Source organism: Schistocerca piceifrons, chromosome 9 (assembly GCF_021461385.2).
Source record: "Schistocerca piceifrons isolate TAMUIC-IGC-003096 chromosome 9, iqSchPice1.1, whole genome shotgun sequence".
NCBI classification, from domain to species: Eukaryota; Metazoa; Arthropoda; class Insecta; order Orthoptera; family Acrididae; genus Schistocerca; species Schistocerca piceifrons.
In genome coordinates this window covers 96382885-96404720 of record NC_060146.1, presented here as the reverse complement: position 1 = coordinate 96404720, position 21836 = coordinate 96382885, and the positions used below count along the sequence as shown (strand labels likewise).

Here is a 21836-nt window from a genome sequence, read left to right as displayed (position 1 = left end):
TTCGCCTACGACTTAGGCCGCCCTCCTAGTGTGGCTGTTCGGTGTCTGCAGGCAGCGAGGGGCTGCAAGCTTCCTGTGTTCGCGCCTATGTCACCTCTGCTTGCTTGTCAGAGACAGAGTATCGCAAAACATACAACTCACTCCATGAATTGATTGCTACGGCATCTGTCATCAGCAGTCACAACTAGCAACACCAGTAGCAGCCGACTGCACGTCAAGAATTGGAATGTGCAGTGGGATTTTTGTGAATTCGGCGCTAGGCTGATCTTTGCGACATAGGATTGAGAATCGTATGGGAACACTTGTACTGTTTCTAAATTAAGTGTAGTGGTGGGAGGAGGGTGCTTCGTGCGCATTACAGCACGCTTGCCAATTGTGGCTGCTAATCGTTGGCTCGTATCTGCCTTGACACATTTTCTGGCTGTGAATTATTCCACTTGCATGGCAGTGTGCGCATGTCGGTGTGTTAAAAATTCTGGAGGCGCTGGGTATCGATCCCAGTACCTCTCGCATGCTAAGCGAGCGCTCTACCATCTGAACTACGCCCCCTGCTGACGAACTGCGCTACATACAGCCATATCAATGACACAGACCCTTGCACTCCCATTATTCCGCTGACAAACACTACTCTCAATGTGTCCGTGAGGGTGTCTTTCAGGTTTCCTGCATTCTGTATCGAATCGTAGTTGGCCAAAATCAAAGTGGCACGCACGACGTCGAAAATAGCGTTCGGCCAACGCTCTGAGGTAGACGAACGTGTTGTCCACTCTCTAGACTTCATTGAGGTTAGGCCGTTATACCTAAGGCAGATTTGCACTCGATGACACCTCGACAACAGCCGGTCCTCACATTTACGTCTGCTCTCCTTACGTCAGTATACGAGTCTGTGACGCTGGCTTTGCAACATCTTGCGTGCCTTTAGGCTCGCCGCGACCAACACTTACCACGCACTGACCACAAAACATGGAGGCGCCGGGGCTTGAACCCGGGACCTTTCACATGCAAAGCGAACGCTCTACCAACTGAGCTTCGCCCCCAAGCACAACCAAGCTGCGCTGTTCTCCGTTCTTTGCTACTCTTATGTGCACGGACACGATGGTTGGTTGGTTTGCAGGGGTGAAGGGACCAGAGTACAAAGGCGCGGACACGTTCACATACGCAAGAGTTCCAAGTAGTTTCGATGCTCTGGTATTACGACTGCAAATTCCGTCCGTTTTTAACGTCGTAAATTGAAGGGACAGTCACAAGTTGCTCCGTTTTCACTCCATGTCGACAATCACACAGCACCTGAGGTAACAAGCACATCTGAAGACCCATTGTGCACTCGACTGTTCATGCCAACTCACTGCCTCGCACTTTACTACTGTGTACCACTCTTGTCGTCCAACTGCAAAAGACTGGGCCACAACAACTTTCCGCGTCTCCATTGCACTGCGCAAACTACGAATCGCTCCCCAAACATGGCACTCACCCACGCAGACGACTTTTCCGACTTTACACAACGCTCACGCTAGTGACAGCCTTATTTAGAGCTTGACGTCGCACACAAGCGAATGAGCACATTTCGCCTACGACTTCGGCCGCCCTCCTAGTGTGGCTGTTCGGTGTCTGCAGGCAGCGAGGGGCTGCAAGCTTCCTGTGTTCGCGCCTATGTCACCTCTGCTTGCTTGTCAGAGACAGAGTATCGCAAAACATACAACTCACTCCATGAATTGATTGCTACGGCATCTGTCATCAGCAGTCACAACTAGCAACACCAGTAGCAGCCGACTGCACGTCAAGAATTGGAATGTGCAGTGGGATTTTTGTGAATTCGGCGCTAGGCTGATCTTTGCGACATAGGTTTGAGAATCTTATGGGAACACTTGTACTGTTTCTAAATTAAGTGTAGTGGTGGGAGGAGGGTGCTTCGTGCGCATTACAGCACGCTTGCCAATTGTGGCTGCTAATCGTTGGCTCGTATCTGCCTTGACACATTTTCTGGCTGTGAATTATTCCACTTGCATGGCAGTGTGCGCATGTCGGTGTGTTAAAAATTCTGGAGGCGCTGGGTATCGATCCCAGTACCTCTCGCATGCTAAGCGAGCGCTCTACCATCTGAACTACGCCCCCTGCTGACGAACTGCGCTACATACAGCCATATCAATGACACAGACCCTTGCACTCCCATTATTCCGCTGACAAACACTACTCTCAATGTGTCCGTGAGGGTGTCTTTCAGGTTTCCTGCATTCTGTATCGAATCGTAGTTGGCCAAAATCAAAGTGGCACGCACGACGTCGAAAATAGCGTTCGGCCAACGCTCTGAGGTAGACGAACGTGTTGTCCACTCTCTAGACTTCATTGAGGTTAGGCCGTTATACCTAAGGCAGATTTGCACTCGATGACACCTCGACAACAGCCGGTCCTCACATTTACGTCTGCTCTCCTTACGTCAGTATACGAGTCTGTGACGCTGGCTTTGCAACATCTTGCGTGCCTTTAGGCTCGCCGCGACCAACACTTACCACGCACTGACCACAAAACATGGAGGCGCCGGGGCTTGAACCCGGGACCTTTCACATGCAAAGCGAACGCTCTACCAACTGAGCTACGCCCCCAAGCACAACCAAGCTGCGCTGTTCTCCGTTCTTTGCTACTCTTATGTGCACGGACACGATGGTTGGTTGGTTTGCAGGGGTGAAGGGACCAGAGTACAAAGGCGCGGACACGTTCACATACGCAAGAGTTCCAAGTAGTTTCGATGCTCTGGTATTACGACTGCAAATTCCGTCCGTTTTTAACGTCGTAAATTGAAGGGACAGTCACAAGTTGCTCCGTTTTCACTCCATGTCGACAATCACACAGCACCTGAGGTAACAAGCACATCTGAAGACCCATTGTGCACTCGACTGTTCATGCCAACTCACTGCCTCGCACTTTACTACTGTGTACCACTCTTGTCGTCCAACTGCAAAAGACTGGGCCACAACAACTTTCCGCGTCTCCATTGCACTGCGCAAACTACGAATCGCTCCCCAAACATGGCACTCACCCACGCAGACGACTTTTCCGACTTTACACGACGCTCACGCTAGTGACAGCCTTATTTAGAGCTTGACGTCGCACACAAGCGAATGAGCACATTTCGCCTACGACTTAGGCCGCCCTCCTAGTGTGGCTGTTCGGTGTCTGCAGGCAGCGAGGGGCTGCAAGCTTCCTGTGTTCGCGCCTATGTCACCTCTGCTTGCTTGTCAGAGACAGAGTATCGCAAAACATACAACTCACTCCATGAATTGATTGCTACGGCATCTGTCATCAGCAGTCACAACTAGCAACACCAGTAGCAGCCGACTGCACGTCAAGAATTGGAATGTGCAGTGGGATTTTTGTGAATTCGGCGCTAGGCTGATCTTTGCGACATAGGTTTGAGAATCTTATGGGAACACTTGTACTGTTTCTAAATTAAGTGTAGTGGTGGGAGGAGGGTGCTTCGTGCGCATTACAGCACGCTCGCCAATTGTGGCTGCTAATCGTTGGCTCGTATCTGCCTTGACACATTTTCTGGCTGTGAATTATTCCACTTGCATGGCAGTGTGCGCATGTTGGTGTGTTAAAAATTCTGGAGGCGCTGGGTATCGATCCCAGTACCTCTCGCATGCTAAGAGAGCGCTCTACCATCTGAGCTACGCCCCCTGCTGACGAACTGCGCTACATACAGCCATATCAATGACACAGACCCTTGCACTCCCATTATTCCGCTGACAAACACTACTCTCAATGTGTCCGTGAGGGTGTCTTTCAGGTTTCCTGCATTCTGTATCGAATCGTAGTTGGCCAAAATCAAAGTGGCACGCACGACGTCGAAAATAGCGTTCGGCCAACGCTCTGAGGTAGACGAACGTGTTGTCCACTCTCTAGACTTCATTGAGGTTAGGCCGTTATACCTAAGGCAGATTTGCACTCGATGACACCTCGACAACAGCCGGTCCTCACATTTACGTCTTGCTCTCCTTACGTCAGTATACGAGTCTGTGACGCTGGCTTTGCAACATCTTGCGTGCCTTTAGGCTCGCCGCGACCAACACTTACCACGCACTGACCACAAAACATGGAGGCGCCGGGGCTTGAACCCGGGACCTTTCACATGCAAAGCGAACGCTCTACCAACTGAGCTACGCCCCCAAGCACAACCAAGCTGCGCTGTTCTCCGTTCTTTGCTACTCTTATGTGCACGGACACGATGGTTGGTTGGTTTGCAGGGGTGAAGGGACCAGAGTACAAAGGCGCGGACACGTTCACATACGCAAGAGTTCCAAGTAGTTTCGATGCTCTGGTATTACGACTGCAAATTCCGTCCGTTTTTAACGTCTTAAATTGAAGGGACAGTCACAAGTTGCTCCGTTTTCACTCCATGTCGACAATCACACAGCACCTGAGGTAACAAGCACATCTGAAGACCCATTGTGCACTCGACTGTTCATGCCAACTCACTGCCTCGCACTTTACTACTGTGTACCACTCTTGTCGTCCAACTGCAAAAGACTGGGCCACAACAACTTTCCGCGTCTCCATTGCACTGCGCAAACTACGAATCGCTCCCCAAACATGGCACTCACCCACGCAGACGACTTTTCCGACTTTACACGACGCTCACGCTAGTGACAGCCTTATTTAGAGCTTGACGTCGCACACAAGCGAATGAGCACATTTCGCCTACGACTTAGGCCGCCCTCCTAGTGTGGCTGTTCGGTGTCTGCAGGCAGCGAGGGGCTGCAAGCTTCCTGTGTTCGCGCCTATGTCACCTCTGCTTGCTTGTCAGAGACAGAGTATCGCAAAACATACAACTCACTCCATGAATTGATTGCTACGGCATCTGTCATCAGCAGTCACAACTAGCAACACCAGTAGCAGCCGACTGCACGTCAAGAATTGGAATGTGCAGTGGGATTTTTGTGAATTCGGCGCTAGGCTGATCTTTGCGACATAGGATTGAGAATCGTATGGGAACACTTGTACTGTTTCTAAATTAAGTGTAGTGGTGGGAGGAGGGTGCTTCGTGCGCATTACAGCACGCTTGCCAATTGTGGCTGCTAATCGTTGGCTCGTATCTGCCTTGACACATTTTCTGGCTGTGAATTATTCCACTTGCATGGCAGTGTGCGCATGTTGGTGTGTTAAAAATTCTGGAGGCGCTGGGTATCGATCCCAGTACCTCTCGCATGCTAAGCGAGCGCTCTACCATCTGAGCTACGCCCCCTGCTGACGAACTGCGCTACATACAGCCATATCAATGACACAGACCCTTGCACTCCCATTATTCCGCTGACAAACACTACTCTCAATGTGTCCGTGAGGGTGTCTTTCAGGTTTCCTGCATTCTGTATCGAATCGTAGTTGGCCAAAATCAAAGTGGCACGCACGACGTCGAAAATAGCGTTCGGCCAACGCTCTGAGGTAGACGAACGTGTTGTCCACTCTCTAGACTTCATTGAGGTTAGGCCGTTATACCTAAGGCAGATTTGCACTCGATGACACCTCGACAACAGCCGGTCCTCACATTTACGTCTTGCTCTCCTTACGTCAGTATACGAGTCTGTGACGCTGGCTTTGCAACATCTTGCGTGCCTTTAGGCTCGCCGCGACCAACACTTACCACGCACTGACCACAAAACATGGAGGCGCCGGGGCTTGAACCCGGGACCTTTCACATGCAAAGCGAACGCTCTACCAACTGAGCTACGCCCCCAAGCACAACCAAGCTGCGCTGTTCTCCGTTCTTTGCTACTCTTATGTGCACGGACACGATGGTTGGTTGGTTTGCAGGGGTGAAGGGACCAGAGTACAAAGGCGCGGACACGTTCACATACGCAAGAGTTCCAAGTAGTTTCGATGCTCTGGTATTACGACTGCAAATTCCGTCCGTTTTTAACGTCTTAAATTGAAGGGACAGTCACAAGTTGCTCCGTTTTCACTCCATGTCGACAATCACACAGCACCTGAGGTAACAAGCACATCTGAAGACCCATTGTGCACTCGACTGTTCATGCCAACTCACTGCCTCGCACTTTACTACTGTGTACCACTCTTGTCGTCCAACTGCAAAAGACTGGGCCACAACAACTTTCCGCGTCTCCATTGCACTGCGCAAACTACGAATCGCTCCCCAAACATGGCACTCACCCACGCAGACGACTTTTCCGACTTTACACGACGCTCACGCTAGTGACAGCCTTATTTAGAGCTTGACGTCGCACACAAGCGAATGAGCACATTTCGCCTACGACTTAGGCCGCCCTCCTAGTGTGGCTGTTCGGTGTCTGCAGGCAGCGAGGGGCTGCAAGCTTCCTGTGTTCGCGCCTATGTCACCTCTGCTTGCTTGTCAGAGACAGAGTATCGCAAAACATACAACTCACTCCATGAATTGATTGCTACGGCATCTGTCATCAGCAGTCACAACTAGCAACACCAGTAGCAGCCGACTGCACGTCAAGAATTGGAATGTGCAGTGGGATTTTTGTGAATTCGGCGCTAGGCTGATCTTTGCGACATAGGATTGAGAATCGTATGGGAACACTTGTACTGTTTCTAAATTAAGTGTAGTGGTGGGAGGAGGGTGCTTCGTGCGCATTACAGCACGCTTGCCAATTGTGGCTGCTAATCGTTGGCTCGTATCTGCCTTGACACATTTTCTGGCTGTGAATTATTCCACTTGCATGGCAGTGTGCGCATGTTGGTGTGTTAAAAATTCTGGAGGCGCTGGGTATCGATCCCAGTACCTCTCGCATGCTAAGCGAGCGCTCTACCATCTGAGCTACGCCCCCTGCTGACGAACTGCGCTACATACAGCCATATCAATGACACAGACCCTTGCACTCCCATTATTCCGCTGACAAACACTACTCTCAATGTGTCCGTGAGGGTGTCTTTCAGGTTTCCTGCATTCTGTATCGAATCGTAGTTGGCCAAAATCAAAGTGGCACGCACGACGTCGAAAATAGCGTTCGGCCAACGCTCTGAGGTAGACGAACGTGTTGTCCACTCTCTAGACTTCATTGAGGTTAGGCCGTTATACCTAAGGCAGATTTGCACTCGATGACACCTCGACAACAGCCGGTCCTCACATTTACGTCTTGCTCTCCTTACGTCAGTATACGAGTCTGTGACGCTGGCTTTGCAACATCTTGCGTGCCTTTAGGCTCGCCGCGACCAACACTTACCACGCACTGACCACAAAACATGGAGGCGCCGGGGCTTGAACCCGGGACCTTTCACATGCAAAGCGAACGCTCTACCAACTGAGCTACGCCCCCAAGCACAACCAAGCTGCGCTGTTCTCCGTTCTTTGCTACTCTTATGTGCACGGACACGATGGTTGGTTGGTTTGCAGGGGTGAAGGGACCAGAGTACAAAGCGCGGACACGTTCACATACGCAAGAGTTCCAAGTAGTTTCGATGCTCTGGTATTACGACTGCAAATTCCGTCCGTTTTTAACGTCTTAAATTGAAGGGACAGTCACAAGTTGCTCCGTTTTCACTCCATGTCGACAATCACACAGCACCTGAGGTAACAAGCACATCTGAAGACCCATTGTGCACTCGACTGTTCATGCCAACTCACTGCCTCGCACTTTACTACTGTGTACCACTCTTGTCGTCCAACTGCAAAAGACTGGGCCACAACAACTTTCCGCGTCTCCATTGCACTGCGCAAACTACGAATCGCTCCCCAAACATGGCACTCACCCACGCAGACGACTTTTCCGACTTTACACGACGCTCACGCTAGTGACAGCCTTATTTAGAGCTTGACGTCGCACACAAGCGAATGAGCACATTTCGCCTACGACTTAGGCCGCCCTCCTAGTGTGGCTGTTCGGTGTCTGCAGGCAGCGAGGGGCTGCAAGCTTCCTGTGTTCACGCCTATGTCACCTCTGCTTGCTTGTCAGAGACAGAGTATCGCAAAACATACAACTCACTCCATGAATTGATTGCTACGGCATCTGTCATCAGCAGTCACAACTAGCAACACCAGTAGCAGCCGACTGCACGTCAAGAATTGGAATGTGCAGTGGGATTTTTGTGAATTCGGCGCTAGGCTGATCTTTGCGACATAGGTTTGAGAATCTTATGGGAACACTTGTACTGTTTCTAAATTAAGTGTAGTGGTGGGAGGAGGGTGCTTCGTGCGCATTACAGCACGCTTGCCAATTGTGGCTGCTAATCGTTGGCTCGTATCTGCCTTGACACATTTTCTGGCTGTGAATTATTCCACTTGCATGGCAGTGTGCGCATGTTGGTGTGTTAAAAATTCTGGAGGCGCTGGGTATCGATCCCAGTACCTCTCGCATGCTAAGCGAGCGCTCTACCATCTGAGCTACGCCCCCTGCTGACGAACCGCGCTACATACAGCCATATCAATGACACAGACCCTTGCACTCCCATTATTCCGCTGACAAACACTACTCTCAATGTGTCCGTGAGGGTGTCTTTCAGGTTTCCTGCATTCTGTATCGAATCGTAGTTGGCCAAAATCAAAGTGGCACGCACGACGTCGAAAATAGCGTTCGGCCAACGCTCTGAGGTAGACGAACGTGTTGTCCACTCTCTAGACTTCATTGAGGTTAGGCCGTTATACCTAAGGCAGATTTGCACTCGATGACACCTCGACAACAGCCGGTCCTCACATTTACGTCTTGCTCTCCTTACGTCAGTATACGAGTCTGTGACGCTGGCTTTGCAACATCTTGCGTGCCTTTAGGCTCGCCGCGACCAACACTTACCACGCACTGACCACAAAACATGGAGGCGCCGGGGCTTGAACCCGGGACCTTTCACATGCAAAGCGAACGCTCTACCAACTGAGCTACGCCCCCAAGCACAACCAAGCTGCGCTGTTCTCCGTTCTTTGCTACTCTTATGTGCACGGACACGATGGTTGGTTGGTTTGCAGGGGTGAAGGGACCAGAGTACAAAGGCGCGGACACGTTCACATACGCAAGAGTTCCAAGTAGTTTCGATGCTCTGGTATTACGACTGCAAATTCCGTCCGTTTTTAACGTCTTAAATTGAAGGGACAGTCACAAGTTGCTCCGTTTTCACTCCATGTCGACAATCACACAGCACCTGAGGTAACAAGCACATCTGAAGACCCATTGTGCACTCGACTGTTCATGCCAACTCACTGCCTCGCACTTTACTACTGTGTACCACTCTTGTCGTCCAACTGCAAAAGACTGGGCCACAACAACTTTCCGCGTCTCCATTGCACTGCGCAAACTACGAATCGCTCCCCAAACATGGCACTCACCCACGCAGACGACTTTTCCGACTTTACACGACGCTCACGCAACGCTCACGCTAGTGACAGCCTTATTTAGAGCTTGACGTCGCACACAAGCGAATGAGCACATTTCGCCTACGACTTAGGCCGCCCTCCTAGTGTGGCTGTTCGGTGTCTGCAGGCAGCGAGGGGCTGCAAGCTTCCTGTGTTCGCGCCTATGTCACCTCTGCTTGCTTGTCAGAGACAGAGTATCGCAAAACATACAAGTCACTCCATGAATTGATTGCTACGGCATCTGTCATCAGCAGTCACAACTAGCAACACCAGTAGCAGCCGACTGCACGTCAAGAATTGGAATGTGCAGTGGGATTTTTGTGAATTCGGCGCAAGGCTGATCTTTGCGACATAGGTTTGAGAATCTTATGGGAACACTTGTACTGTTTCTAAATTATGTGTAGTGGTGGGAGGAGGGTGCTTCGTGCGCATTACAGCACGCTTGCCAATTGTGGCTGCTAATCGTTGGCTCGTATCTGCCTTGACACATTTTCTGGCTGTGAATTATTCCACTTGCATGGCAGTGTGCGCATGTTGGGGTGTTAAAAATTCTGGAGGCGCTGGGTATCGATCCCAGTACCTCTCGCATGCTAAGCGAGCGCTCTACCATCTGAGCTACGCCCCCTGCTGACGAACCGCGCTACATACAGCCATATCAATGACACAGACCCTTGCACTCCCATTATTCCGCTGACAAACACTACTCTCAATGTGTCCGTGAGGGTGTCTTTCAGGTTTCCTGCATTCTGTATCGAATCGTAGTTGGCCAAAATCAAAGTGGCACGCACGACGTCGAAAATAGCGTTCGGCCAACGCTCTGAGGTAGACGAACGTGTTGTCCACTCTCTAGACTTCATTGAGGTTAGGCCGTTATACCTAAGGCAGATTTGCACTCGATGACACCTCGACAACAGCCGGTCCTCACATTTACGTCTTGCTCTCCTTACGTCAGTATACGAGTCTGTGACGCTGGCTTTGCAACATCTTGCGTGCCTTTAGGCTCGCCGCGACCAACACTTACCACGCACTGACCACAAAACATGGAGGCGCCGGGGCTTGAACCCGGGACCTTTCACATGCAAAGCGAACGCTCTACCAACTGAGCTACGCCCCCAAGCACAACCAAGCTGCGCTGTTCTCCGTTCTTTGCTACTCTTATGTGCACGGACACGATGGTTGGTTGGTTTGCAGGGGTGAAGGGACCAGAGTACAAAGGCGCGGACACGTTCACATACGCAAGAGTTCCAAGTAGTTTCGATGCTCTGGTATTACGACTGCAAATTCCGTCCGTTTTTAACGTCTTAAATTGAAGGGACAGTCACAAGTTGCTCCGTTTTCACTCCATGTCGACAATCACACAGCACCTGAGGTAACAAGCACATCTGAAGACCCATTGTGCACTCGACTGTTCATGCCAACTCACTGCCTCGCACTTTACTACTGTGTACCACTCTTGTCGTCCAACTGCAAAAGACTGGGCCACAACAACTTTCCGCGTCTCCATTGCACTGCGCAAACTACGAAACGCTCCCCAAACATGGCACTCACCCACGCAGACGACTTTTCCGACTTTACACGACGCTCACGCAACGCTCACGCTAGTGACAGCCTTATTTAGAGCTTGACGTCGCACACAAGCGAATGAGCACATTTCGCCTACGACTTAGGCCGCCCTCCTAGTGTGGCTGTTCGGTGTCTGCAGGCAGCGAGGGGCTGCAAGCTTCCTGTGTTCGCGCCTATGTCACCTCTGCTTGCTTGTCAGAGACAGAGTATCGCAAAACATACAAGTCACTCCATGAATTGATTGCTACGGCATCTGTCATCAGCAGTCACAACTAGCAACACCAGTAGCAGCCGACTGCACGTCAAGAATTGGAATGTGCAGTGGGATTTTTGTGAATTCGGCGCAAGGCTGATCTTTGCGACATAGGTTTGAGAATCTTATGGGAACACTTGTACTGTTTCTAAATTATGTGTAGTGGTGGGAGGAGGGTGCTTCGTGCGCATTACAGCACGCTTGCCAATTGTGGCTGCTAATCGTTGGCTCGTATCTGCCTTGACACATTTTCTGGCTGTGAATTATTCCACTTGCATGGCAGTGTGCGCATGTTGGGGTGTTAAAAATTCTGGAGGCGCTGGGTATCGATCCCAGTACCTCTCGCATGCTAAGCGAGCGCCCTACCATCTGAGCTACGCCCCCTGCTGACGAACCGCGCTACATACAGCCATATCAATGACACAGACCCTTGCACTCCCATTATTCCGCTGACAAACACTACTCTCAATGTGTCCGTGAGGGTGTCTTTCAGGTTTCCTGCATTCTGTATCGAATCGTAGTTGGCCAAAATCAAAGTGGCACGCACGACGTCGAAAATAGCGTTCGGCCAACGCTCTGAGGTAGACGAACGTGTTGTCCACTCTCTAGACTTCATTGAGGTTAGGCCGTTATACCTAAGGCAGATTTGCACTCGATGACACCTCGACAACAGCCGGTCCTCACATTTACGTCTTGCTCTCCTTACGTCAGTATACGAGTCTGTGACGCTGGCTTTGCAACATCTTGCGTGCCTTTAGGCTCGCCGCGACCAACACTTACCACGCACTGACCACAAAACATGGAGGCGCCGGGGCTTGAACCCGGGACCTTTCACATGCAAAGCGAACGCTCTACCAACTGAGCTACGCCCCCAAGCACAACCAAGCTGCGCTGTTCTCCGTTCTTTGCTACTCTTATGTGCACGGACACGATGGTTGGTTGGTTTGCAGGGGTGAAGGGACCAGAGTACAAAGGCGCGGACACGTTCACATACGCAAGAGTTCCAAGTAGTTTCGATGCTCTGGTATTACGACTGCAAATTCCGTCCGTTTTTAACGTCTTAAATTGAAGGGACAGTCACAAGTTGCTCCGTTTTCACTCCATGTCGACAATCACACAGCACCTGAGGTAACAAGCACATCTGAAGACCCATTGTGCACTCGACTGTTCATGCCAACTCACTGCCTCGCACTTTACTACTGTGTACCACTCTTGTCGTCCAACTGCAAAAGACTGGGCCACAACAACTTTCCGCGTCTCCATTGCACTGCGCAAACTACGAAACGCTCCCCAAACATGGCACTCACCCACGCAGACGACTTTTCCGACTTTACACGACGCTCACGCAACGCTCACGCTAGTGACAGCCTTATTTAGAGCTTGACGTCGCACACAAGCGAATGAGCACATTTCGCCTACGACTTAGGCCGCCCTCCTAGTGTGGCTGTTCGGTGTCTGCAGGCAGCGAGGGGCTGCAAGCTTCCTGTGTTCGCGCCTATGTCACCTCTGCTTGCTTGTCAGAGACAGAGTATCGCAAAACATACAAGTCACTCCATGAATTGATTGCTACGGCATCTGTCATCAGCAGTCACAACTAGCAACACCAGTAGCAGCCGACTGCACGTCAAGAATTGGAATGTGCAGTGGGATTTTTGTGAATTCGGCGCAAGGCTGATCTTTGCGACATAGGTTTGAGAATCTTATGGGAACACTTGTACTGTTTCTAAATTATGTGTAGTGGTGGGAGGAGGGTGCTTCGTGCGCATTACAGCACGCTTGCCAATTGTGGCTGCTAATCGTTGGCTCGTATCTGCCTTGACACATTTTCTGGCTGTGAATTATTCCACTTGCATGGCAGTGTGCGCATGTTGGGGTGTTAAAAATTCTGGAGGCGCTGGGTATCGATCCCAGTACCTCTCGCATGCTAAGCGAGCGCTCTACCATCTGAGCTACGCCCCCTGCTGACGAACCGCGCTACATACAGCCATATCAATGACACAGACCCTTGCACTCCCATTATTCCGCTGACAAACACTACTCTCAATGTGTCCGTGAGGGTGTCTTTCAGGTTTCCTGCATTCTGTATCGAATCGTAGTTGGCCAAAATCAAAGTGGCACGCACGACGTCGAAAATAGCGTTCGGCCAACGCTCTGAGGTAGACGAACGTGTTGTCCACTCTCTAGACTTCATTGAGGTTAGGCCGTTATACCTAAGGCAGATTTGCACTCGATGACACCTCGACAACAGCCGGTCCTCACATTTACGTCTTGCTCTCCTTACGTCAGTATACGAGTCTGTGACGCTGGCTTTGCAACATCTTGCGTGCCTTTAGGCTCGCCGCGACCAACACTTACCACGCACTGACCACAAAACATGGAGGCGCCGGGGCTTGAACCCGGGACCTTTCACATGCAAAGCGAACGCTCTACCAACTGAGCTACGCCCCCAAGCACAACCAAGCTGCGCTGTTCTCCGTTCTTTGCTACTCTTATGTGCACGGACACGATGGTTGGTTGGTTTGCAGGGGTGAAGGGACCAGAGTACAAAGGCGCGGACACGTTCACATACGCAAGAGTTCCAAGTAGTTTCGATGCTCTGGTATTACGACTGCAAATTCCGTCCGTTTTTAACGTCTTAAATTGAAGGGACAGTCACAAGTTGCTCCGTTTTCACTCCATGTCGACAATCACACAGCACCTGAGGTAACAAGCACATCTGAAGACCCATTGTGCACTCGACTGTTCATGCCAACTCACTGCCTCGCACTTTACTACTGTGTACCACTCTTGTCGTCCAACTGCAAAAGACTGGGCCACAACAACTTTCCGCGTCTCCATTGCACTGCGCAAACTACGAAACGCTCCCCAAACATGGCACTCACCCACGCAGACGACTTTTCCGACTTTACACGACGCTCACGCAACGCTCACGCTAGTGACAGCCTTATTTAGAGCTTGACGTCGCACACAAGCGAATGAGCACATTTCGCCTACGACTTAGGCCGCCCTCCTAGTGTGGCTGTTCGGTGTCTGCAGGCAGCGAGGGGCTGCAAGCTTCCTGTGTTCGCGCCTATGTCACCTCTGCTTGCTTGTCAGAGACAGAGTATCGCAAAACATACAAGTCACTCCATGAATTGATTGCTACGGCATCTGTCATCAGCAGTCACAACTAGCAACACCAGTAGCAGCCGACTGCACGTCAAGAATTGGAATGTGCAGTGGGATTTTTGTGAATTCGGCGCAAGGCTGATCTTTGCGACATAGGTTTGAGAATCTTATGGGAACACTTGTACTGTTTCTAAATTATGTGTAGTGGTGGGAGGAGGGTGCTTCGTGCGCATTACAGCACGCTTGCCAATTGTGGCTGCTAATCGTTGGCTCGTATCTGCCTTGACACATTTTCTGGCTGTGAATTATTCCACTTGCATGGCAGTGTGCGCATGTTGGGGTGTTAAAAATTCTGGAGGCGCTGGGTATCGATCCCAGTACCTCTCGCATGCTAAGCGAGCGCTCTACCATCTGAGCTACGCCCCCTGCTGACGAACCGCGCTACATACAGCCATATCAATGACACAGACCCTTGCACTCCCATTATTCCGCTGACAAACACTACTCTCAATGTGTCCGTGAGGGTGTCTTTCAGGTTTCCTGCATTCTGTATCGAATCGTAGTTGGCCAAAATCAAAGTGGCACGCACGACGTCGAAAATAGCGTTCGGCCAACGCTCTGAGGTAGACGAACGTGTTGTCCACTCTCTAGACTTCATTGAGGTTAGGCCGTTATACCTAAGGCAGATTTGCACTCGATGACACCTCGACAACAGCCGGTCCTCACATTTACGTCTTGCTCTCCTTACGTCAGTATACGAGTCTGTGACGCTGGCTTTGCAACATCTTGCGTGCCTTTAGGCTCGCCGCGACCAACACTTACCACGCACTGACCACAAAACATGGAGGCGCCGGGGCTTGAACCCGGGACCTTTCACATGCAAAGCGAACGCTCTACCAACTGAGCTACGCCCCCAAGCACAACCAAGCTGCGCTGTTCTCCGTTCTTTGCTACTCTTATGTGCACGGACACGATGGTTGGTTGGTTTGCAGGGGTGAAGGGACCAGAGTACAAAGGCGCGGACACGTTCACATACGCAAGAGTTCCAAGTAGTTTCGATGCTCTGGTATTACGACTGCAAATTCCGTCCGTTTTTAACGTCTTAAATTGAAGGGACAGTCACAAGTTGCTCCGTTTTCACTCCATGTCGACAATCACACAGCACCTGAGGTAACAAGCACATCTGAAGACCCATTGTGCACTCGACTGTTCATGCCAACTCACTGCCTCGCACTTTACTACTGTGTACCACTCTTGTCGTCCAACTGCAAAAGACTGGGCCACAACAACTTTCCGCGTCTCCATTGCACTGCGCAAACTACGAAACGCTCCCCAAACATGGCACTCACCCACGCAGACGACTTTTCCGACTTTACACGACGCTCACGCAACGCTCACGCTAGTGACAGCCTTATTTAGAGCTTGACGTCGCACACAAGCGAATGAGCACATTTCGCCTACGACTTAGGCCGCCCTCCTAGTGTGGCTGTTCGGTGTCTGCAGGCAGCGAGGGGCTGCAAGCTTCCTGTGTTCGCGCCTATGTCACCTCTGCTTGCTTGTCAGAGACAGAGTATCGCAAAACATACAAGTCACTCCATGAATTGATTGCTACGGCATCTGTCATCAGCAGTCACAACTAGCAACACCAGTAGCAGCCGACTGCACGTCAAGAATTGGAATGTGCAGTGGGATTTTTGTGAATTCGGCGCAAGGCTGATCTTTGCGACATAGGTTTGAGAATCTTATGGGAACACTTGTACTGTTTCTAAATTATGTGTAGTGGTGGGAGGAGGGTGCTTCGTGCGCATTACAGCACGCTTGCCAATTGTGGCTGCTAATCGTTGGCTCGTATCTGCCTTGACACATTTTCTGGCTGTGAATTATTCCACTTGCATGGCAGTGTGCGCATGTTGGGGTGTTAAAAATTCTGGAGGCGCTGGGTATCGATCCCAGTACCTCTCGCATGCTAAGCGAGCGCTCTACCATCTGAGCTACGCCCCCTGCTGACGAACCGCGCTACATACAGCCATATCAATGACACAGACCCTTGCACTCCCATTATTCCGCTGACAAACACTACTCTCAATGTGTCCGTGAGGGTGTCTTTCAGGTTTCCTGCATTCTGTATCGAATCGTAGTTGGCCAAAATCAAAGTGGCACGCACGACGTCGAAAATAGCGTTCGGCCAACGCTCTGAGGTAGACGAACGTGTTGTCCACTCTCTAGACTTCATTGAGGTTAGGCCGTTATACCTAAGGCAGATTTGCACTCGATGACACCTCGACAACAGCCGGTCCTCACATTTACGTCTTGCTCTCCTTACGTCAGTATACGAGTCTGTGACGCTGGCTTTGCAACATCTTGCGTGCCTTTAGGCTCGCCGCGACCAACACTTACCACGCACTGACCACAAAACATGGAGGCGCCGGGGCTTGAACCCGGGACCTTTCACATGCAAAGCGAACGCTCTACCAACTTTTTATTTTTTTTTTTTTTTATTTTTTTTTTTTTTTTTATTTTTTCGGGCCTCCATCCACCCCTTATAGCCCGTCCTTCTGCTCGCCATTTAGTCGCCTTCGTCGGCGCGGCATCAAAGGCCTTTAATTTAAGGAAAATGAAAAACGTTGTGGATTACATGCGTCGTTCAGATACAAGCATCCATAGGAAGTAAATAGGAACTGAAATTTATTGCGGCTCCATTGCCTCGTGGTAACAGAAAACGTCAAGGAAGGTAAAAGGAAAGTGAAAATCCATTTCTTCGAAAATAGAAAAGCTTTGTTTTGAACTCTGCGAAATTGAAAGAGAACTAAATTATTTCTCGAAAACAGAAAACTGAATTTTCTTCTTCTTACAAAATGAAGCTTGAAATATTGCCAATCGATTACTTCAGAGGTGTTTGTAACTCGTGGTTCGGTCAACATGACGTAGTATTCGCCGTATAGATGGTCCGTCTTAACTTGAGTGAGTATCTGCTGAATGTTCGTTAACATGAAATTCAATCAATTGATCTAGCAGTCACTTTTTGTTTTTTTACGTTATAGTTTTGAGCAGGTAGTTGGCGAAGTTATCCTTATAGTTTTTCGTTTTCATTAGTATATGGTGGTGAGTTGTAAGATAGACCCAGAAGTCTTCTTTACTCTTTTCTGCTTTTGTAAATAAGTAATGTACAGTAGCGGCTTTTAACCAGTTTAGAGCGTTCCTTCTCGTCCGTGGGTACGGGGTATCGTCCGGCGTCAGAAAGGCAGCAGGGGTTATGTATCTGGGCGATGTGCGACTGATGAGTGCTAACTTGTTCGTGATATATTCCCATATACCTTTTACGTTGTCGCACACAAACCTGTGTTCATCAGTATCTATTAAATTACACGTTGTGCACAAAGGTGATTCTGCGAGGTGTATGTTATGTAGTTTGGAGTTAGTGGCCAATTTTCTGTTAACTGCGAAATACCAAGTGGCTTTCATTGTTGACGGCAAGTACGGACTATGGATGTTCTCCCAGATTACCTTCCAGTCGAAAAGGTTGTATTTTTCTTCAATGTTATTTTTCTTCTTATCTTTTAGAAGTTCCTGGTAAACGTGTTTCACTGTCTTCATTTCCTGTTCGGGGATCCTTGTTTGTACATAACTGTACTCCAGTAAAAACCATTTTAAGTGGTAAAGTCCGTTTGGAATATGTTGCACCGTGATTGGTGGACTGAGGTCGGCGGGAGCTATCTCAGTAAGCAGGTGAGCAGCGAGACTATCAGCTGAGTGTTTCCATTGGTGGAAAGTTTTTGATATGTATAAAGCTTGCGCCTTCTTTCCAACATCGACAAGATTTAAGCCACCATTTTTTGTGGCAAGCGTTAAGGTGTCAAACTGGACTTTAAAAATGTGGTGATGGCTGACAAACTGTCCTAAAGCTGACATAATTCGTTTTGCAGTGAGTGTAGACATTGGTAAAACTTGAGCGACATAATTGAGTTTCGAGGTGAGGTATACATTTGCGACCGTTACTTTCTGAATTTCATTTAGTTTTCGTACACTGTGTTCTCGTATGCTGGCACGAATAGTCCGTAGAAGCTTTCTATAGTTGGTTGCAATGGTGTGCCGAATGTTACTCTGAAAATCAATTCCAAGACACTTGAAGATCTTCAGCTGACGTAGTTGTCCGTGAGGGTGCGATCCTAGGCCGCGGCCAATATTGAATATTCCAGACTTTGTCCAGTTTAGTTGTGCACCCGACGCTTGCTCATATTGCCTGACTAGCTGTAGTGCGGTCTCCACTTCAGTTCTATTTAGTACAAGGAAACCGACATCGTCTGCATACGCCTTGCACACTACTCGGGAGCCATGTATGACGACGCCCTGTAAACTTTGCGTCAGGGTAGCTAACAAAGGCTCAATGGCAATCGCAAAAAGCGCCATGGACATTGGGCAGCCCTGCCTGACGGAACTGGCTATCTCAATCGCTCGGGTAGGTTGGCCATTGATGATGACTCTGGAGAAATTATTCGCTACCATCTGTTGTATAATTGCGACGAACCCAGGTGGAAAGCCCATCGAATACATGGTACGAAAGAGATACTGGTGGTTGACCCTGTCAAAGGCTTTGTCGAAGTCCAAGGACATGATGGCACATTTCAGCTTACAGACTTCCGCAATGGAGATTAAATCACGGTAGTCGCACAAAGTCTGTTGAATTTTCCGATCCTTTCCCACACTGGTCTGGTAAGGGCCAATGATACTGGTCATTGTAGATTTAAGCCTGTGGGCCAAAAGTCTCGCAAAGATTTTATAGTCGCTGTTGAGCAGCGTTATCGGTCGTAGTTTTTTTACGTTTGCTCTGCCTGAGTTTTTTTTAATTAGAACGACAATGCCGTCACAGAAGCTGGTGGGGATCACGTTGTTGTGGTCTAGAAGTTCGTTACAGATGCAAGTGATCTTCGCCTTTATGGTGTTCCAGAATTTTTGATAGAATTCGGCGGGAATTCCGTCAGGTCCGGGGGATTTATTCTTGGCACTTTCCCAGAGTACATATTCCACGTCTTCTTCGGTTGCCACGTCTAATAGCTTTTCCGCGTCCACGAGACTGACTCTGTTGCGCAAATTATTCAAAAGAGCATTCTGCGCTTGCACGTTAACTTCTTTATTGGACATCAAGGTGGTGAAGTAGTTTAGCACCGCCGCTTTAATCTCGTTGTGCGTAGTCAGCGTTGCGCCATCCTCAGCAATTAACTCCGTCAGTAGTTTACGGGACCCTTTCCTACTTTCTTGGATCATATGGTAGACTGAGGTGAGTTCTTGGTGGACAGTAGTCTGGACCCGTGACCTGACTTTGTAGCCTTCTAGCTGCGTCCTCCTTAGGGTTAGGATTTTGGCCTGGATTTTCTTAATTCGTTGACAATTCTCGACAGCCGAAGTGCCGAGCATATACAGTTCCCGCAGACAATGAAAATAGAAATTGATCGTCCTTTGAAGCCAAAAGCCCTTTTCCCGTGCGTAGTTCATGAAACACCACCTAATTTTAGGTTTGGCGCACCTGAGCCACCAATCAATGGCCGAATTATAAGAGGCAAATCGGTGCTCACATTCTCGCCAGGTATTGAGGAAGGCTTCCTGACACGCCGAGTCTTGTAGATGTGAAACATTTAATTTCCACAGGCCCCTGTATCGACACGTCCGTTGTCGGTCGAGAGTGATAGTACTGATGTATGCAGCATGATCTGAGAACGCCACTGGCCATACTTCTGATTGCAGAATGTTATTCCTCAAAGTGGGTGTGACATAAATGCGATCGAGACGGCTTGCCGAATGGGTCGTGATATGGGTAAACCCAGGTGCTGCACCATGCTTGAGCTCCCAAGAGTCAACTAAGCGCAAGTCTCGTACAATTCGTTCCAGTTCAAGTGATTTGTTAAGATTGGGAGTTTGGTCCTTTGCACTGATGACACAGTTAAAGTCGCCTCCGAAGATGACATTGTCGTGGCGGACGCCAAAGAGAGGAACTATTTCTTCTTTAAAGAATTCTGCTCTTTGACGTCTATTACTGGAACCGGATGGGGCATATACATTAATTAGTCTGTTGTTATAAAAAGTGCCCGCAATGCCCCTACTGTTCGGCAGTTTCGTGACGTCATGAATAATGATACCTTCCTTCACAATAAAAGCTGTACCTAATTCGCAACCGGCCCCAGGATTAGTGATGACATTATAACCTGGTATGCAATCAAGTCCGATCTCTGCTACTTCTTGTACAAACAAAATGTCTACATCAGCTGCATATAAAAAGTCTGTTAAATGTTGTAGTTTAAGAGCGCTGCGTATCTTATTAATATTGAGAGTAGCAAGTCGATAGGCCTGTGGCGGAATTGTGGTGGACTAAACAGAAACAAGACCTAAAACCAGTCCGATATCAAACAGAAATAACGCTGGAAATACAAGTCACGTCGTAAAAGCACTTTGGAAGCAATTCCAGATACCAAAAACATGTATTGACAGTCACTTTAAAGGCAGAGTTAAAAATATTCTCCGTTTGAGAAGGGAGCAGTCGTGCGTTCTTTTTGCGCGGTAGACTCTGTCGAGGCGTTAGCTTTCTCATTAACATCGTCGTCTTTGGAGACTGAAGTTACGGCTGTCACCGCTTCGGAAGTATCCATACTGTCGACGTCGGCAGTGGATTCTGTATCGTCTGCCCAACTAGTTGGCGGTGGCTGTGTTGAGGGCGTTACCGACTCGTGAGCAGGATAGAGTTTGACCATGCGGACATCACAGTCGGCTCGGAGTTGAGCTGACTGTTCGGGGTTCAGAGGTAGAGCATCTGAGACATTGTCAATGACTGATGATAAACTGGCTGAGGGATGATCATGGTTTGTGCTATCAGATGCTTTGTCACTGAGTTGTTCACCTATCTGTTTAGCCTTTTCGCGCAGAACCGGTGCCATCTGTTCTGCACCCTGGCGGGCAACTCTCCGTTTTTTAGTTTTTCTGGGAGACGTACGATTTTGTGGGCCTTGATCGGAACCTGCTGGAGATTCCCCCCGTGGAGTAGCAGCGGCCGATGGGGACGCATCCGTGGGCATGTCGGATGCCTGTTCTTCTGTGACTACGACGGACGGCGATATTTCTATGGGTTTAGGTGGGGTCGCTTCCGGCGTTGCAACAGTCTCCATTCGCGTCACTGTCGCAGGCACTACAGTATTTTCACTGACTTCGGTGACCGTGGATATAGCCGGAAGCCCACGCGCTGCGGCGACGTACGTCACAGGCAGTGATGTCATCGCGGGGGGCCTGGCAGCCTCGCCGGCAGGCAGCTGCGCCACTCGCCTCTGCATGCATTCGGCACGCACGTGACCCGTCGAGTTGCATGCGGCACACGTTCGAGGCTGATCATCGTACATGACTATCGCACGATATCCGCAGACGTTTACATAAGACGGGATGTGCTTCTGCAGCTCGATTTTCAATTGCCGCACCCCATTAAGAACCGGGAACTTATGTGCGCTAGACCAACGTTCCGCAATATTGCTTATGATTTTACCGTACGGACAGAGCACTGCGTTGATCTGTTCACTGGTTATTTCAAATGGAAGTTCAAAAATTCTAACAGTCCGTATT

At 49.6% G+C, this 21836-nt stretch overlaps 21 non-coding genes across 21 annotated transcripts; all 21 read right to left on the bottom strand.

Moving 5' to 3' along the window:
* Nucleotides 1-476: 476 nt before the first annotated feature.
* Nucleotides 477-549, bottom strand: Trnaa-agc. Its single transcript has one exon. It is a non-coding gene; the product is annotated as a tRNA-Ala (tRNA).
* Nucleotides 550-964: 415 nt separating this feature from the next.
* On the bottom strand, nucleotides 965-1037 carry Trnaa-ugc. Its single transcript has one exon. It is a non-coding gene; the product is annotated as a tRNA-Ala (tRNA).
* A 1002-nt stretch (nucleotides 1038-2039) lies between these two features.
* On the bottom strand, nucleotides 2040-2112 carry Trnaa-agc. The gene has a single exon. It is a non-coding gene; the product is annotated as a tRNA-Ala (tRNA).
* A 415-nt stretch (nucleotides 2113-2527) lies between these two features.
* Nucleotides 2528-2600, bottom strand: Trnaa-ugc. Its single transcript has one exon. It is a non-coding gene; the product is annotated as a tRNA-Ala (tRNA).
* Nucleotides 2601-3602: 1002 nt separating this feature from the next.
* Nucleotides 3603-3675, bottom strand: Trnaa-agc. The gene has a single exon. It is a non-coding gene; the product is annotated as a tRNA-Ala (tRNA).
* Nucleotides 3676-4091: 416 nt separating this feature from the next.
* On the bottom strand, nucleotides 4092-4164 carry Trnaa-ugc. Its single transcript has one exon. It is a non-coding gene; the product is annotated as a tRNA-Ala (tRNA).
* A 1002-nt stretch (nucleotides 4165-5166) lies between these two features.
* Nucleotides 5167-5239, bottom strand: Trnaa-agc. Its single transcript has one exon. It is a non-coding gene; the product is annotated as a tRNA-Ala (tRNA).
* A 416-nt stretch (nucleotides 5240-5655) lies between these two features.
* On the bottom strand, nucleotides 5656-5728 carry Trnaa-ugc. Its single transcript has one exon. It is a non-coding gene; the product is annotated as a tRNA-Ala (tRNA).
* Nucleotides 5729-6730: 1002 nt separating this feature from the next.
* Nucleotides 6731-6803, bottom strand: Trnaa-agc. The gene has a single exon. It is a non-coding gene; the product is annotated as a tRNA-Ala (tRNA).
* A 416-nt stretch (nucleotides 6804-7219) lies between these two features.
* Nucleotides 7220-7292, bottom strand: Trnaa-ugc. The gene has a single exon. It is a non-coding gene; the product is annotated as a tRNA-Ala (tRNA).
* Nucleotides 7293-8293: 1001 nt separating this feature from the next.
* On the bottom strand, nucleotides 8294-8366 carry Trnaa-agc. Its single transcript has one exon. It is a non-coding gene; the product is annotated as a tRNA-Ala (tRNA).
* A 416-nt stretch (nucleotides 8367-8782) lies between these two features.
* On the bottom strand, nucleotides 8783-8855 carry Trnaa-ugc. Its single transcript has one exon. It is a non-coding gene; the product is annotated as a tRNA-Ala (tRNA).
* Nucleotides 8856-9868: 1013 nt separating this feature from the next.
* Nucleotides 9869-9941, bottom strand: Trnaa-agc. The gene has a single exon. It is a non-coding gene; the product is annotated as a tRNA-Ala (tRNA).
* Nucleotides 9942-10357: 416 nt separating this feature from the next.
* Trnaa-ugc lies at nucleotides 10358-10430 on the bottom strand. The gene has a single exon. It is a non-coding gene; the product is annotated as a tRNA-Ala (tRNA).
* A 1013-nt stretch (nucleotides 10431-11443) lies between these two features.
* Nucleotides 11444-11516, bottom strand: Trnaa-agc. The gene has a single exon. It is a non-coding gene; the product is annotated as a tRNA-Ala (tRNA).
* A 416-nt stretch (nucleotides 11517-11932) lies between these two features.
* On the bottom strand, nucleotides 11933-12005 carry Trnaa-ugc. The gene has a single exon. It is a non-coding gene; the product is annotated as a tRNA-Ala (tRNA).
* A 1013-nt stretch (nucleotides 12006-13018) lies between these two features.
* Trnaa-agc lies at nucleotides 13019-13091 on the bottom strand. The gene has a single exon. It is a non-coding gene; the product is annotated as a tRNA-Ala (tRNA).
* Nucleotides 13092-13507: 416 nt separating this feature from the next.
* Trnaa-ugc lies at nucleotides 13508-13580 on the bottom strand. Its single transcript has one exon. It is a non-coding gene; the product is annotated as a tRNA-Ala (tRNA).
* Nucleotides 13581-14593: 1013 nt separating this feature from the next.
* On the bottom strand, nucleotides 14594-14666 carry Trnaa-agc. Its single transcript has one exon. It is a non-coding gene; the product is annotated as a tRNA-Ala (tRNA).
* Nucleotides 14667-15082: 416 nt separating this feature from the next.
* Nucleotides 15083-15155, bottom strand: Trnaa-ugc. The gene has a single exon. It is a non-coding gene; the product is annotated as a tRNA-Ala (tRNA).
* A 1013-nt stretch (nucleotides 15156-16168) lies between these two features.
* Trnaa-agc lies at nucleotides 16169-16241 on the bottom strand. The gene has a single exon. It is a non-coding gene; the product is annotated as a tRNA-Ala (tRNA).
* Nucleotides 16242-21836: the final 5595 nt, after the last annotated feature.